This window comes from Mchenga conophoros, linkage group LG3 (assembly GCF_057382185.1).
Source record: "Mchenga conophoros isolate Kocher_MC1m ecotype Shallow Benthic linkage group LG3, M_conophoros_male_GT1.1, whole genome shotgun sequence".
Classification (NCBI taxonomy): domain Eukaryota; kingdom Metazoa; phylum Chordata; class Actinopteri; order Cichliformes; family Cichlidae; genus Mchenga; species Mchenga conophoros.
The window spans coordinates 44,127,204-44,143,857 of NC_140528.1; the positions used below are offsets into that span (position 1 = coordinate 44,127,204).

The 16,654-nt window shown below is 44.3% G+C and overlaps 1 protein-coding gene across 1 annotated transcript in view; it reads left to right on the plus strand.

Annotated features, from left to right (window-relative positions):
* LOC146578878 (Fc receptor-like protein 5) overlaps nt 1–16,654 on the plus strand; it is a 209,377-nt gene that overhangs the window by 18,491 nt on the left and 174,232 nt on the right. The gene's annotated exons all lie outside the window — the stretch shown is intronic.

Consider the following 16,654-nt stretch of genomic DNA (forward strand, 5'->3'; position numbering starts at 1 on the left):
GACGTCGGAAGCCTCGCTGCCCGGCTGTACCACGTGACTGGTTCATGAAGTGGTTCGAACTTTGCCGCGAGATATGACAGCGATATAAACCCCTCAGACTTCATTCAAAAATGTGGGTGTTTGATGGAGAGTTGCGGTTAGTGAGAGTTTGGAGACCGTATGGAGGTTTATGAGAGTGAGGAGAGAAAGTCAGGAGAGAATGGAGCCAGCTAAGAAGAGGAGGATGTCCTCCCCTGTGTGGGAACATTTTGATCTTATTCCTCCCAACAAGGTATGTAAATTTCTACAGAAGATGTATTTTCATGATACTGATGGTGCAATACAATTTATGTTGAGCTGTCTTGACTTTTGTACAAGGTGAAGTGTTTGCTATGTGCCAGGGAGCTGGGATATAACAACAACACCTCATCCATGCTTAGGCACTACAGAGCTTTGCATGAGAATAAGGGGGACACCGATCGTGGAGCAAGACCAGGTGAGCCATCAAATGCCATGATAATATAGGATGCAGTAATGTTACTAAATGATATAACAATATTATACAACTGTTATAAGTTACGTGTGTGATATTTATATTTGTGCTTTATCTTTATTGTCTTTCCTCAGGAGAACAATCTCAAATAGATGAAGACCTGGTCAGCATGGTGATTGAGGACTCCCAGCCATTTAGCATTGTGGAGGACAAAGGATTCAAAAGATTTGTTAAATCATTAAATCCTAGCTATGTTCTCCCCACTAAAATGTCATAAAAGCAGTGAAAATTTAGTTTTTACAGAATAAAATGTGAACAGGCAGGACTGAGGCTCAAAGCCTCAGTGTGTAGCTGTCCATACCTCAACGTTACAAAAGCACAACCACTGTCCACACCCCAACCACACCTCACCTCACAGTAAATGATCATTTCCATTTCAAGCATTTCCAAATAATCATTTTCCATACTGCCAGTATAAATATACACAGTATAATGCCATCACTACAATATACATGTTTTACACACTCCTTTTGTTGTTGACATTTACAGGCTGTGTGCAAAATGCCACACTCTTCAAATTCATGCCAGCTATTATTTTTACGTCCAGTAGGTGTCCTGCTAGAGCAAATGAAGCTTCATGAAGCTTCGCGTTGGGGTGAACCAATTGGATGAAAAGCTTCAGTGCTTCATGAAGCTTCATCTGCCCATCACTAGTTTAAAACGTGTCTGTCTACCTGAGAAAGTTTAGTCAGCGTGATAGCTTCACTCCCAGTGAGGGAAAAAACCAAAATGTATGGAGGAGTCACGTGATTTACATGAAAGCCTAACAGCGACGAATTCCCTCCACCTGTTAGTTTGGTTTAATCCTACTCAGCAAGATGACCTTGAATTAAGGTTTCTTTTTTTTTTATCCGAATCATCTTTATGGTCAATCTCAGAGCTGAATTAATGATAAATTGATGTTAAAATACTGATGAAACCTGAACGTGTTTTAGTAATGACATTGAAAAAACATTGATTCAAAGCTGTCTTTTTTATTATTAATCGATGATCTATTTATAGTCACATGTGACAACAATGATGTTTAAAAGTCATGGATTTATATCTGACAGGGAAATTAAAACTATTAAAAAAATAATCAGTTTGACTTTTCTATCACACTGCTCTCAAAGTGGTACATCCCATCTGCCCACTATTGAAAAGTCTTAGATTTATCATTGATCAGTGATGATATTTAAAAATCTTAAATGTATAGCTGACCAGGAGACAATCCTGTATTAGTTGACATCACTCCAGCAAAGAGATCTCCTCTTTGTGCACATCAGGTAAATGTTCATTTATTTTCTAATATTTGAATTGTGCCAAATGTATTTTATAATATTTAATAATATTTCACACTCAGTACAGTGATACATATTATAGATGTGTAATTATCACCTTAGTCATTATTGGACACTTAATAAATGTCATTAAGTGAAGTTAGCTTGCTAACGTAATGGATAACTGATTACGTTATGCAGATTATGTTAAAGAGAAATAGAGTAAATTGTTAGGTAGAAAATCTCAAATGTGAACGCAGTATGTTATTTTCTTTTTCTTTTTTTAACCTGTATTACCCTTTCAGGACCTGTAGCTCAGTAAAGCGCCACTCTGATAGCCAAATCCATCTATTCTCTAATTGGATTGCCCTTGGTAGGACCTGGGACCATTTCGTGGCCTTTCCGTTTTTTAATTCCACGCCATTTCCACTGTGTTTAATGGAGTATAGCCAAATTTTCAAACATGTATTTTTTTCCCATTTTATTTTAAAATTTCAGTCTGAGTTTTTTAAATGAGCTTAAATGGCTGAATAAAAGGCATACATCCACTATCGAACCTCGTGGCCGATTTGTGCCCCATTGAAACCCATTATAAACGCTATTTTTCACGCCAGAAAAATTACGGTCAAAGGGATCGTCAGGTTTCCAGCTTAGGTTTCGTTTTGGACTACAGGCCTTAGAGTTGTAATTTTTTTATTTGTCCACCGGGTGGCGCCCTTGCTTCACATTTGACCTCTGCTGGAAAACAGCGGGCTGCTTGGACAGACCTGCCGGAAATGAAGCCTCATTTCCGGCGTGCAGCAGCGGCTTCGCCCACTGATCGGGCGGACCATTTTTTGGTCCCTAGGACCATGAGAGGGTGCATTTTTTTTTTTAGTCAACAGGAAATGACGTATTTGTTGTCACGTGGTATCGGACGTGTGGGCTGGAAAAAGCAGTCCCCGGTGATCGTGCCCCGGTGATCGTCGCGACTTACCCCGGCAACATGCACTTATTTCGGCCTAGAGGAGGAGCATTTGCCGCCTGGAGACCATTTTCTGGTCCTGAAAAAAAAAATAAAAGGCGATCGAAATGACTCTTGGTGCCAATCTTTAGTCCATCTAAAGGCCTAATTATAATAACAATCAAATATTACTTCAAATGTTTTTTTGGGAAAATATTTAGTTTTTTAGTTTTTTTTTTAGTTTTTTTGTAATTTAAAGGGTTAAAACAACGAAAATATAATTAAAACTTTATATGAATATTTCAGGGAGAAGTAGTTTTAAAAGACTGACCAATTTAAAGTGAAAAAAAAAATTAATATTTAATATTTTTATTGCACTTTTTGGGCGTGGTCGATAGTGTGCATTTTATGAAATGCGCTCCTGGAAAAAAAATAAAAGGCGATCGAAATGACTGTTGGTGCCAATCTTTAGTCCATCTAAAGGCCTAATTATAATAACAATCAAATATTACTTCAAATGTTTTTTTTGGAAAATATTTAGTTTTTTTGTTTTTTGGGGCTAAAAAAACAGGGCGCTCATGTAATAAAACTGGGATTTAAAGGGTTAAAACAATGAAAATATAATTAAAACTTGACATGGATATTTTAAGCAGAAGTAGTTTTAAAAGATTGACTAATTTAAAGTAGAAAAAAATATTGATATATAACATTTTTAGAGCACTTTTGGGGCGGGACCATTTTTGGTCCCGAGGTTCACGAAAGGATGGGATTTTGAGGTGCTACCAAAGGTTAAATTTGTGATTGACATTACATTGACCAATCAGCTGAAACGAAGAAAAATTCAGTCAAAATTCATACTTGTAAGTTGAGAATCACACACAGCCAGGAAAGTTGAGCCCAGAGTTGAGCCCAAAATGGTGGTGGCTAACCAACCGGACATAGTGGTGGTAGACAAACAGAAGAAGACAGCCGTAGTGATCGATGTAGCGGTTCCCAATGACAGCAACATCAGAAAGAAGGAACACGAGAAGCTGGAGAAATACCAAGGGCTCAGAGAAGAGCTCGAGAGGATGTGGAGGGTGAAGGTAACGGTGGTCCCCGTGGTAATCGGAGCACTAGGTGCGGTGACTCCCAAGCTAGGCGAGTGGCTCCAGCAGATCCCGGGAATAACATTGGAGATCTCTGTCCAGAAGAGCGCAGTCCTGGGAACAGCTAAGATACTGCGCAGGACCCTCAAGCTCCCAGGCCTCTGGTAGAGGACCCGAAGGATAAACCGCACGCAGGGGCGTGCTGGGTGTTATATGTATGTATATATATATATATATCAGTGGAGGCTTTAAAACCAAGTTAACGCAGAAAGTACAAACATCACTAGTGTCACATATCTTTGCCGACATGTGGCCAACAGTAATGTTTTAATGTTCTTTGTTATTAAACATTCGCACATAAATAAGTGACATCATATTCAGTACTTACTTTTAACAGTTCACTCTCTTCTGCCGTATTTTGCGGCAAAAATATCCATTGTGGATATATGGGAACATGAAGCATGCACCGGACCACGCTTGATATTTGGGGAAATCGACGGCGCATTTGGAGTATGCATTTGAAGTACACTTTGAATTGGGACAGCCGTCGTCGCGTGGCGGTGACATAATCGCACTTAAAATGCGTACTTCAAGCGTGCAGACCCTGAATTGGGACACAGCCCCTGAATTGGGACACAGCCAACATGTCCTGAACATGAGCTGAATATGAGCCACATTTACATTTTGCTGCCATCTACTGGTAAAATTGGTAGCACAGCAGCTGCTTTATAAATGTCAACAGTTTAACCTCTTTAACATCACCACTGCTGTCAGTATAAAATGCAGTGATTAGCTGATCCTTTCTAGAATCCCTGTTCTTCCACTTATCCAATCACAGTCACTGAGGGGCTGCAGTCTACTCCCAGGGGCGGAGTAAACCCTGGACAGGTCACAAAATAAATACCCATAAGGAAGTCTAGAAAAATAGAACATCCATCCATCCATCCATCCATCTTCATCCGCTTTATCCGAGGCCGGGTCGCGGGGGCAGCAGCCTAAGCAAAGAGGCCCAGACCTCCCTCTCCCCAGCCACCTCCTCCAGCTTATCCGGGGGAATACCAAGGCGTTCCAAGGCCAGCCGAGAGATATAATCTCTCCAGCGTGTCCTGGGTCTGCCCCGGGGCCTCCTCCCGATGGGACATGCCTGGAACACCTCACCCAGGAGGCGCCCAGGGGGCATCCTTGTCAGATGCCCGAACCACCTCAGCTGGCTCCTTTCGATGTGGAGCAGCAGCGGCTCTACTCTGAGCCCCTCCCGGATGGCCGAACTTCTCACCCTATCTCTAAGGGAGAGGCCAGCCACCCTTCGGAGGAAGCTCATTTCTGCCGCTTGTACCCGCGATCTCGTTCTTTCGGTCACTACCCACAGCTCGTGGCCATAGGTGAGGGTAGGGACGTAGATCGACCGGTAAATTGAGAGCTTCGCTTTTACACTCAGCTCCCTCTTCACCACGACGGACCGGTGCAGCGTCCGCATTACTGCAGCTGCAGCCCCAATCCGTCTGTCGATCTCCGGCTCCCTTCTCCCATCACTCGCGAACAAGACCCCGAGATACTTGAACTCCTCCACTTGGGGCAGGAACTCATCCCCGACCCGGAGTGGGCACTCCACCCTTTTCCGGCTGAGAACCATGGCCTCAGATTTGGAGGTGCTGATCCTCATTCCCGCTGCTTCACACTCGGCTGCGAGCCGTTCCAGTGCGAGCTGGAGGCCCTCACCCGATGAAGCCAACAGAACCACATCATCTGCAAAAATCAGAGATGAGATTCTGAGGCCACCAAAGCGAAAGCCCTCCGCCACTTGGCTGCGCCTAGAAATCCTGTCCATAAAAATTATGAACAGAAAATAGAACATTATTAGTTATTTCACAGGCTTATTGTATAAATTTTACTGCAAACCCTTTTAATAATAACATTGTATAAAGCTTTGGTGATCCTCAGTTCTTGTCCCATTTATTATATATATATTTATTATATAGGAATTTTTTAGCTGGATGTTTGCATGAATAGGATTAAGGCTTCAGTGGCCACTGTGTGTGTTTTTAATCACTACAGAAATGAAATCCCATAATTTTACTTGCTAAAAATGAAGCACAGAGAGAACATGCAAAATCCACACAGATGGTAGATTTAAACTCAGGGCCTGTGAGGCAACAGTGCTAACCACTGCTCCACTAGGCTGGCCTATGAATATGATTACATTCTTTATGATTATTATGTTGTACCTTAACTTCTGATGTACCTTAGCACCAAACAGGTTAAAAGCAGCGTCAGGCTGTAAGCAGGTGAGTCTCATGGTCAAGGCCATGAATACTTGTGTAAATGTTATATTTTTGTCTTTTATTCTCCTCCCAAAGGTAGAGGGATAATCAGTTAGCAGTTCCACAGTTAAAGATGTCATGTTTAGATTTTGTGTGATGTGTATATATATATATATATATATATATGTATATAATTTCAGCCAATTCTGCTCCAATCATAAGGGTAAAGATAATAAAATGGGCCATTTAATATGCAGTGGTCATAGGCCATAGGTCAAGGGTTAGCATAATGTAATAACATCATAAAACAGCATGTTTTAGTTTAATTATTTCCCTTCAGAGGGAGTTGTGCTCTGAGTGCTCTTGTTAATATTATTATTTCACGTGTAGTTCAAATGTTTGGTGTACTTTGACCCTTCTCAGATTTACTAACCAAACAAAAATAAAACAGTCAAACTAACACTATTTTAGTTTTTACTAAATCACATGACATAGCTCTGGAGAAATCATCAAGCTCCAGCAGATCAGCCAACTTGTCTTACCAATAGTACATTTATCGTTAGAGGTTGTTTTGAACCAGCCTGAGTGACAGAGAGCCCTGTTACACCTGAAACATGAGCTCTTTTTATTTGAGCAACTCCCACTAATGCAGCCACTAATTCCGGTTCTGCTAAAGGTTGTGGGTCTTAAAAAATACACTACACAGGGTGAAATTTCCACCCCAAACATTTGGTTACGAGTCAGATTTGTTCCCTCTTCAAACCGCATTGTAGTTCCGATGGAAACAAAACATCTCCTCGACATCTCAGTCTTTTTATATAATCTAGGACCAAGCAGCCAAGAAAATGCAGGCACAGGTGTAATCGTAAAAAAATGAGTTTTATTATGCCTCAATACGCTGTTTTTAAAACTAAGTGGGCCAATAAAAGAGGTCAAATAAACAGAATTCTAATAAAAAATCCTTAACAAAATGACCTGCCCAAATGAGAGGCAGCTCCACTTGGCTCAGATCACAGAAACTCAATGGGAGGCAGAGCCTTCAGTTTTCAGGCCCCTCTTATATGGAACCAGCTTCCAGTTTGGATTCGGGAGACAGACACTATCTCTACTTTTAAGATTAGGTTTAAAACTTTCCTTTTTCCTAAAGCATATAGTTAGGGCTGGAATAGGTGACCCTGAGTCCTCCCTTAGTTATGCTGCAATAGGTGTAGGCTGCTGGGGATTCCCATGATGCATTGAGTTATTCTTCTTCAGTCGCTATGTGTTAATAGACCTCTCTTCACTAAATCATACTTGTTATTAATTTCTGGATCTTTCCATGTCTTTTATCCTGTCTTCCTTCTCTTACCCAGCAGATGGCCGTACCTCCCTGAGTCTTTTTCTGCTGAAGGTTTATTCCTATTAAAAGGGTTTGTTTGGTTTTTCTTTATTATTGTAAGGTCCACCTTAAAACCACATTGACAATAGCTAAACATAAGAAAGCCCATCCCCCCCTGCATGGTCACAATATGGTCCCAGTCCACTTAAACCAGCTCCATTCTAGCCTCTTCTTTTACTCCAACCAGGAAGGACCGAAGCAGCACTCAAGTAACTCAGACAGAATAAAGTAATTATAACAGCATATACCCATAGTACCATGACAAACACTATGAACCAAATTTGATGAATCATTTGAAATGTGGCATACTGCTGTCAACTATAAAAACAAATTAACCAAGTTAAACCGTTGTGCTAGATCACATCAATGACAAATTAACTTAATGTAGAAGGAAAATAGAAACCAGAGTATTTGAATTGTGTGGTTGCATGTAGCCATCACACACACAAACAGGCTAAGACAGGTTTTCACTTTGCCTCAGTGACAGTCTGGAATCTGTTTAATCATGCAGCAGGATCACACACACATTTATGTGCCACGCATTAGTGTTTTATTTTTTCTTCATCTGTTTCAGATCAGATTAAAGCTGCATGCTGCAAAAAAAAAAAAAAAAAAAAGCTAACATGGTGCAAAACCCCCACTGCAGCTGTTGGGACGGGTCATACAAAAAGTGAAGTGATCAAAGAAAACTGTTCAAAGCAGTACAATGGATAGCACGTGTGCAGTCTCTGGAGAACAAGCTGTGCGAGCTTCGGGCACGGATCTCATTCCAGCGAGAGATGCGGGACTGCTGCGTGATCTGCCTCACAGAAACCTGGCTATCGGACAAGGTACCGGACTCCGCAATACAACTACCGGGGTTCTCCGTGCATCGCGCGGACAGGTCACAGGATCTTACTGGGAAATGCAGAGGCGGTGGTGTGTGTTTCATGATCAACAACAGCTGGTGTGATTATGCGAACGTGCACCCGGTCAAATCCTTCTGCTCACCGGACCTGGAGTACCTGATGATTAAGTGCCGGCCATTCTGGCTACCGAGGGAATTTACAGCAGTGATTATTACGGCTGTTTACATTCCCCCACAAGCCAACACTGACCGAGCACTCAGGGAACTGTACAGCGCGATCAGCAGCGAGGAAACCACACACCCAGAGGCGGCGTTTATCACAGCCGGAGACTTTAATAAGGGAAACCTGAAGAAAGTCTCACCCAAACTCCACCAACACATCCACTTTAACACTCGTGGAGACCGGCTACTCGACCACTGCTACACCTCTTTCCAGGATGCGTACAAAGCCCTCCCCCGCGCCCCATTCGGCCAATCAGATCACCGCTCCATCCTGCTCCTGCCCGCCTACAGGCAGAAGCTGAAACAGGAAGCTCCAACCCGGAGGGCGGTGCACTGTTGGACGGACCAATCGGAGTCTGCGCTGCGGGACTGTTTTGATCACGCGGACTGGGAAATGTTTCACGTGGCTGCTAAGGACATTGATGAGTACACAGACTCAGTCTGTGGATTTATCAGGAAATGCGTGGAAGATGTCGTCCCATCCAGAACAGTTAAATCCTTCCCAAATCAAAAACCCTGGATTAACAGAGATGTTCGTGCAGCACTGGCGGCACGGAGCACCGCCTTTGCCTCCGCGAACACATCGGACTACAAACACGCACATTACCAACTCCGGAAGACGATCAAAGCAGCCAAACGTGAGTACAGGGACAGGGTGGAACAACAGTTTGACAACCCTCGGAGTATGTGGCAGGGACTAAACACGATCGCAGACTTTAGAGGGAAACCCAGCACACCGCAGACCACGGCCTCTCTGTGTGAGGATCTAAACGTATTCTATGCTAGATTCGACACAGCGAACACCATGAGACCGGACAGTGTGCGCACCGCGGATGACGTCAGTGCACACACTGTGTCTGAGGAGGATGTGCGGAAGTGCTTCAGGAAGGTGAACGCACGCAAAGCTACTGGTCCGGACGGGATTCCCGGCCGCGTCCTCAAGTCATGCGCGGCTCAGCTGGCTGGAGTGTTCACGCACATCTTCAACCTTTCCCTCTCTCTGTCTGTAGTCCCAGCCTGCTTCAAAATGGCCACCATCGTCCCTGTACCCAAATCCTCCACCATCTCCTCATTGAACGACTGGCGACCTGTAGCCCTGACCCCCATCGTGAGCAAATGCTTCGAGAAGCTGGTCAGGGACTTCATCCGCTCTGCACTACCCGACTCACTGGACCCTCTACAGTTCGCATACCGCCACAACAGGTCCACTGATGATGCCATAGCCCTGACACTACACACTGCCCTGTCACACCTGGAGAAGAGAGACACGTATGTGAGGATGCTGTTTGTAGATTACAGCTCAGCATTCAATACCATTGTTCCCTCGAAGCTGGACAGGAAACTGCAGGATCTAGGACTGAGCAGCTCCCTCTGAAGCTGGATCCTTAGCTTCCTGTCTGACAGACGCCAAGTGGTCAGACTGGGCAGCATCACCTCATCCCCCATCACACTGAACACTGGTGCTCCACAGGGGTGTGTACTGAGCCCTCTCCTATACTCACTCTACACCTACGACTGCACAGCCACTAACAACTCCAACATCATTGTGAAGTTTGCGGACGACACTACAGTGGTGGGTCTTATCACCAATGGTGATGACACGGCTTACAGGGAGGAGGTCAGCGCCCTGACCCACTGGTGTCAAGACAACCATCTCACCCTCAACGTCGCAAAGACAAAGGAGTTGATAGTGGACTTCCGGAGGTGCAGAGAAGTACACACCCCCATCACCATCAACGGCGCTGCTGTGGAGAGAGTGAGCAGCTTCCGGTTCCTTGGTGTACATCTGGCTGAGGATCTTACATGGTCAGTACACACAAACAAAACAGTGAAGAAGGCGCAGCAGCGCCTCTTCTTTCTCAGGAGACTGAAAAGATTCGGCATGAGCCCCCGCATTCTCAGGACCTTCTATCACTGTGCCATTGAGAGCATCCTCACTGGATGCATCACCACCTGGTATGGCAACAGCACCGCCTACAACTGCAAAGCTCTCCAGCGAGTAGTGCGGTGCTCTGAACGGATAATTGGAGGTGAGCTTCCCTCCCTCCAAGACATCTACAGGAAGCGCTGCCTGAGGAAAGCGGGGAGGATCATCAAGGACTCCAGTCACCCCAGCCATAAACTGTTCAGACTGCTTCCATCAGGAAGGAGGTTCTGCAGCATCCGGTCCCGTACCAGCAGACTGAGAGACAGCTTCTTCCATCAGGCCATCAGACTGCTGAACACGTCATAGACACCTCAGCTTCACTACTGGAACTTCAACATTATGCACTCCATACTGTACAGTAATGCCACTGTTTTGCACATATTCAACTCTGTATATTTTTATATATTTTATTTATTGTTTACTCTATTTAATTTGTAAAATATGTGTACACACACACACACACACACACAGAGGAAAACATTTAGTATACACATCCAGAAATGCATATACTATTATATATTGTACATATATTTATTAGTTTCAGATTAGCCATTCTTGTATTTGCTTGTTTACATTATTGTATTTTGCACAACTCTGTTGCTTGTGAAGCTCGCACACAAGAATTTCACTCACATGTGCTGTACCAATGTACCTGCACATGTGATGTGACAATAAAAGTGATTTGATTTGATATTGAGATTGACGGCTACCACGTGGTAGTGATGTAGAAAATGGAAAGGCAACCAAAACAAACAGGCAGATGAATGATTACAAATGTCTGTTATTGAACTCAAACATTAGCTTCATAACAATCAGAATGAAAATGCTAAAATATAGACAGAACTTCAGAACTTGAGCAGTGTTTTCCTCCACTCTGTGTTTCTGCACATCTCACAATGCTAAGATGTCCTAATGAAATTCATTAAAAACATAACATACATTTTTAAACCAAGAAAGGAAGGAGTTACATCATCCTATTTGTGCTTTAAGGGGACAGAATATAAATTCTCAACAATTCTCTAAACCACCACAAGATGGCGCTCCAACACAAGGAATGAAATCATTCCTGCACAGGCAGGTCAGCAGTCACATGTACTACACATCTAATTAACTTCTGCGCACCAGAAACATAGTTTCACAACTCTTCCATTTTACACAGTCACACAATATAATGTTCGAAAACACATCAGACATTTAAGGAAGCAAACAAACCCTGAACAAGATTAACAAATATCAAATTATGAGCCAATTTTAGTGATAATTACTAATTAGCAAGTTAACTAAAGTGTCAAAATAGAGATCCACTTAGTTCACAACAGCGCTCTGCTTTGGAGTCAGACAGTCTGTATGACTGAGCAAGGGCTGCTGGGTAATGAAGTCCCAATAACATAATCTGGACTTTTTATGCAACAAATCTGAGTGAGGCTTTTGCCTCGAATTCCAACTTCATACCAAACCAAATGCATAGAGAAAGTAGAAACAGTGTATCATCAGTGTCGAGGATGGAGATCAACCAGGATGGCTGTGAAACATCTGCTGACATCTTGTTGAATTTAATGGTGTAAATCCACAAACAGCAGCAGGTCATGTGATCACATCATGTACATTAAAAAAACATAGTGAAGCTCACATTAGAAATTATTATGAGTTGTGATTTGTTTCCCTGCTGAATCACTAAAGAGATTTTAGGGTTCCACATCTGCTGAATCCCAAATTTAAACCTTGACTGTTCTAATTTTACTGTTTAGGTTTGGAGGTGAAGTCACCCTCTGCCCTCTGTAAGCAACAGTAAATACTTATTTTCTTTTACTGCATGTCTCCTACATAATATGGAACGCCAGGACTGCCATAATGAATTAATTAAATACACCATTAAATAATTAATTAAATGTGGCAATAATTAATTAAAATTGGAATTAATTAATTAAATAAATAGTTATGACACATGTAATTAATTAATTATTGACACATTTAATTAATTATTTATGTATTTCACATTTTAATTAATTATTGACACATTTAATTAATTAATTATTGACACATTTAATTAATTATTTATGTATTTCACATTTTAATTAATTATTGACACATTTAATTAATTATTGACACATTTAATTAATTATTTAATGATATATTTATTTATTTCATTTTGGCAGTCCTGACGCCTGGCTCTCGTCATGAAATAATTTTATCTGTCAGCCTCACCCATCAAACTCAGGGGGCGGGGTTAACGCTGCCCATGCAGCTTCTCTAACATTTGATTGGTTGCTGTGCAAAGTAAGTCAAAACAGGTCGATCCTAGAAAATCGATTGCTTGTGTAGACTTGGGGCAGCCAGTTATCCCAGAATGCAGATCAAATCACAAGCAGCAATGGTGGTGGTGTAGTTTTTCTGTCACCAGCTACACTTTTAACAGTGTTTTAGCCGCGAATGTCGCGCCGTATGTCTGGTCAGGTTGTCAACATAGAACATGTTTGCAAAAGTGCTCAGATGTTTTCAGAGATTTCACTAGCTCTGCTAACAGTTAGCATGCAGAGTGCACCCAGGGGGTTACGTTAACCGGTTTGTTTACATATTCCACTCTCCGTGTTCCACATGTTGCATTCGCAGATTCTCATTTTCACCGAACGATCGTCTCTTTCCGCCTGGTCTTGTGTCTCTGTGCTTCTGTAACATAAAGAACGAGCTGACATTTTTCTCACGAAACCAGCGATCAGCTCAACAGACCCTCAGTTTACCTGCATGCATCCTCCTCCTCATCTGTCAGCTGTTTAACACCTGCTGCTAATTCAAGAAACACGCCTAGTTACCTGGTGATAGTCACAGTTTAACTGGGCAGCCGGTGCTCGATATAACGCAATGTCAGCGCATTTTTCTGCACAAGATAAGTAAATATAGTGTTTTCCCCGAGCGCAGAGCTGCTGGAGCTCGTTTCCTTACAGAGCACTTGTGGTGGGGCGTGGTCTGCGGGGCCGTGCGGACGCACCTGCACGGCATCCGCAATCACGCCCGCCGTGTTAAAACACGGGGACTCAGGGGTTGGTGGTGGTGTGGTGTGACGTGAATCAAATAAAGTTGGCTCTGAACGTCGCTCCGTGGTCCCGCCGTGCCTTATTCATGCCACATTGGTGCCGAAACCCAGGAGGCGGCATGGCGGGTACCTACCAGAGCCAGGAAAGGAAAGAGCTGGCCGAGAGGGTGGCCGAAATAGCGGCCACCCAGCGGAAGCAGGCGGCGGAGGTGCGTCGCCAACAGGAAGAGCTGCGGAAGGAGAGCGAACGCCACCTGGGGAAGATGGCAGAGCTGGCAGCGCTGCTCTGGGCCTGGGCGCCACCCCCACAAGTGTGTCCCGAGGACAGTGAAGCGGTGGAGGAGCCGTGTGGGTCACCTCGGCAGCCGGAGGTGGTGGACGAGCCACGCGGGGGTCCGAGCCTGCCGGAGGAGGAGGAGCAGCCGGGTGAAGGGCTGCTCCTGCCGGGAGCGGTGGAGGAGCCGCTCCAATCGGAGGCCGAGGACGAGGCGGGCGAGGGTCTACACCTGCCGGAGGCAGAGGAGTCGCTCCACCCAGAGGTGGGCGAGGGGCTGTGCCTGCTGGGGGCGGAGGCGCAGTGCGGGGAGCCGCTCCAAACGGGAGTGGCGGAGGCGGTGGCGGAGCAGCTGTGCGGGGAGACGGAGGTCCCTGCTCCAGGGCAGCCTGTGCAGCCGGAGTTGGAGGCAGAGGAGCGGGACAGCCCCGCTAGGCCGGGGATCGGCGGGCTGGCTAGTCCAGCCTCGCTGCCACCAGTCGATTCTGCGCGCCTGACGTCTGCCCAGCCGCCTGTGTGCAGGAGCGCACGGCCATGCCTGTGGGGCCGTGTCCGCTTGCTACGCGGCCGACCTCCGGACCAGCTTCGCCGTTGCCGCTGGATGCGCGGGCGGCCACCAGAACGGACGCGTCCCCGTCGCTTGGTCAGGGGCTGGGGCGCCGATGTGTAGGGGCCGAGTCTCGCCCCAGTTCGCGGGGGGGGGGGAGTAGGTTCGGCCAGATTGCTCCCCAGCCTCAATCGGGCGATGGGGGTATGTGGTGGGGCGTGGTCTGCGGGGCCGTGCGGACGCACCTGCACGGCATCCGCAATCACGCCCGCCGTGTTAAAACACGGGGACTCAGGGGTTGGTGGTGGTGTGGTGTGACGTGAATCAAATAAAGTTGGCTCTGAACGTCGCTCCGTGGTCCCGCCGTGCCTTATTCATGCCACAGCACTTTATAGGCGAACAGCTTTATCAGCGGCTGATGTCCAATCACCGGCACACAGCTTTCAAACCTCAGCTGAGTTTTAGCTCTCAGTGGTTAAACGCTGGACTTCATTCACTCAGGTTCTGTCTGTCGGGTCACGTTTACTTCGCTGTTTTATTTACAACTGAGCAAATCGGTTTGGCTGAGGTTAAAGTTACGTTTCATAACTGCATAGTTGCAGACGTTTAATGGTTCACTGGCACATGTGTTAGACTGAACTATTCGCTTTTCTTTATCTGGTGTGTTTTGGATTTAACAGTGAATTTTGAGATGAAACTGACTTTTAAAGTGTTTTTATACAAAGAGGAAAGAGAAGGCGCATTTCCACCGAGAGAAGCAGAGTTTGCAACAGCATGTTCATCATGAAGTCTGCAACCTGGACAGAAATATTATATCATCTGTTTTTTAATAGTTATTCAACTGTATTCTAAGCACCAGCTGTCTGTTAGAATGTGATTTTTTTTTTCTCTCTCTGTTGGCAGAGGTATAAAAATGCGCAGGAAAATCTGACGTGCATGGCGAACTTCACCGACGATATTTAGGGAGGAATAAACACACATCAAACATAAATGAACCATTTGCCTGTCTCCATAATTGAGAGAATTTTCTCTTCTTATGTCAACACTCTCTCTTTTTTTTTTTCTTTTTTTTTTCTTTTTCGGTCATGTTATGTTTACCTGTCAAAGGCTTGTTACAAACTATGAAACACATTGTGCAGACTTCTGGATGTTAGAAGAAAACTAATACTGCTCATGAATGAGACTAAAGGCAGGAAGGTGTCCTTTAAAACTAAACATGTTAATAGGACCTCCCTGTTTATATCATAGTTTATGATATAGCACGTGTATTTCAGTAATAGCCTGCTGAGGCCACTATACGTGCTGGCCTCATATCAAATGTGAAGGCAGACTGAGTCTATGTTTGACGTTTTTTATATCTAATCTTCCTTTTCAAACATTTAAACAGCAGCGAGTCTGCAGCTGAGGGAATACAAACTCAAATTGTCGGAACAGGTTTGCTCGTTTCTTGGATTCATTTGGTGATTTATTAAATGTATAACTGTTATTCTAATCTGCTGCTGAGTCTCTTACACTTTTCTTTATGCTGTATATTTTCACGTCTCTGGAATAGTTGGCAGTTAGATAGTCAGCTGGGAAACTTTGTGTTAACTCATGGAGCTGAGGATATCGTGGATATGCTGACCTCGCTGCGTGGTGTACAGAGCGAGGTCAGCATGATTAATATTCACAATAAAAATATTAGCCGAACATCATGAAGTCTGTATGTGTTTCATAGTGTCGAACAACCTTTGTACAGTTAAAGCCAGCAGTTACTACATGACGGAAACACCAACGTTATCTCTTTTATGTGTTTATACACAGGTCACGCTGATTACTGAACAAAAACCCAAAGATCAGATGTTAAACAGATTTATTTGCTCTCTCTCCTCCTTAAACATGTTTTTAATGTTAGTTATAATTCAGAATTGGCGACTGAAACACGTAGGACACATAAGAACATCAGGAAATAAAACATCGATAAATATAACCTCAGTAAAAGAAGTCAGCGGGGGTTACTACAGCTGTGTACCGGGGCCTGCGCTTTGTCGGTGGGATTGCTTGCGAGGCGAGCGGGTCTATCCCACGCTTTGCCGTGAGACTGGGCAGACATCTCCGAAATCATCGAAACACTTTTGCAAAGAGGCTGTATCTTGACAAACCGACCAGACACATGAAGATTAAACCACTACATTCTCGGCTAAAAAAAATATTAAAACGGTATTTGGTAACACACAAACAGGGTTTTTCAAAGCTCAGTTCTGTTAGCTTTCTGTTGTGTGCTAGAAACAATGGCCACCAGGCCAAAGCAATGGTTTTGACTCGATCAGCGTTAACCCCGCCCCCTGAGTTTGATGGGTGAGGCT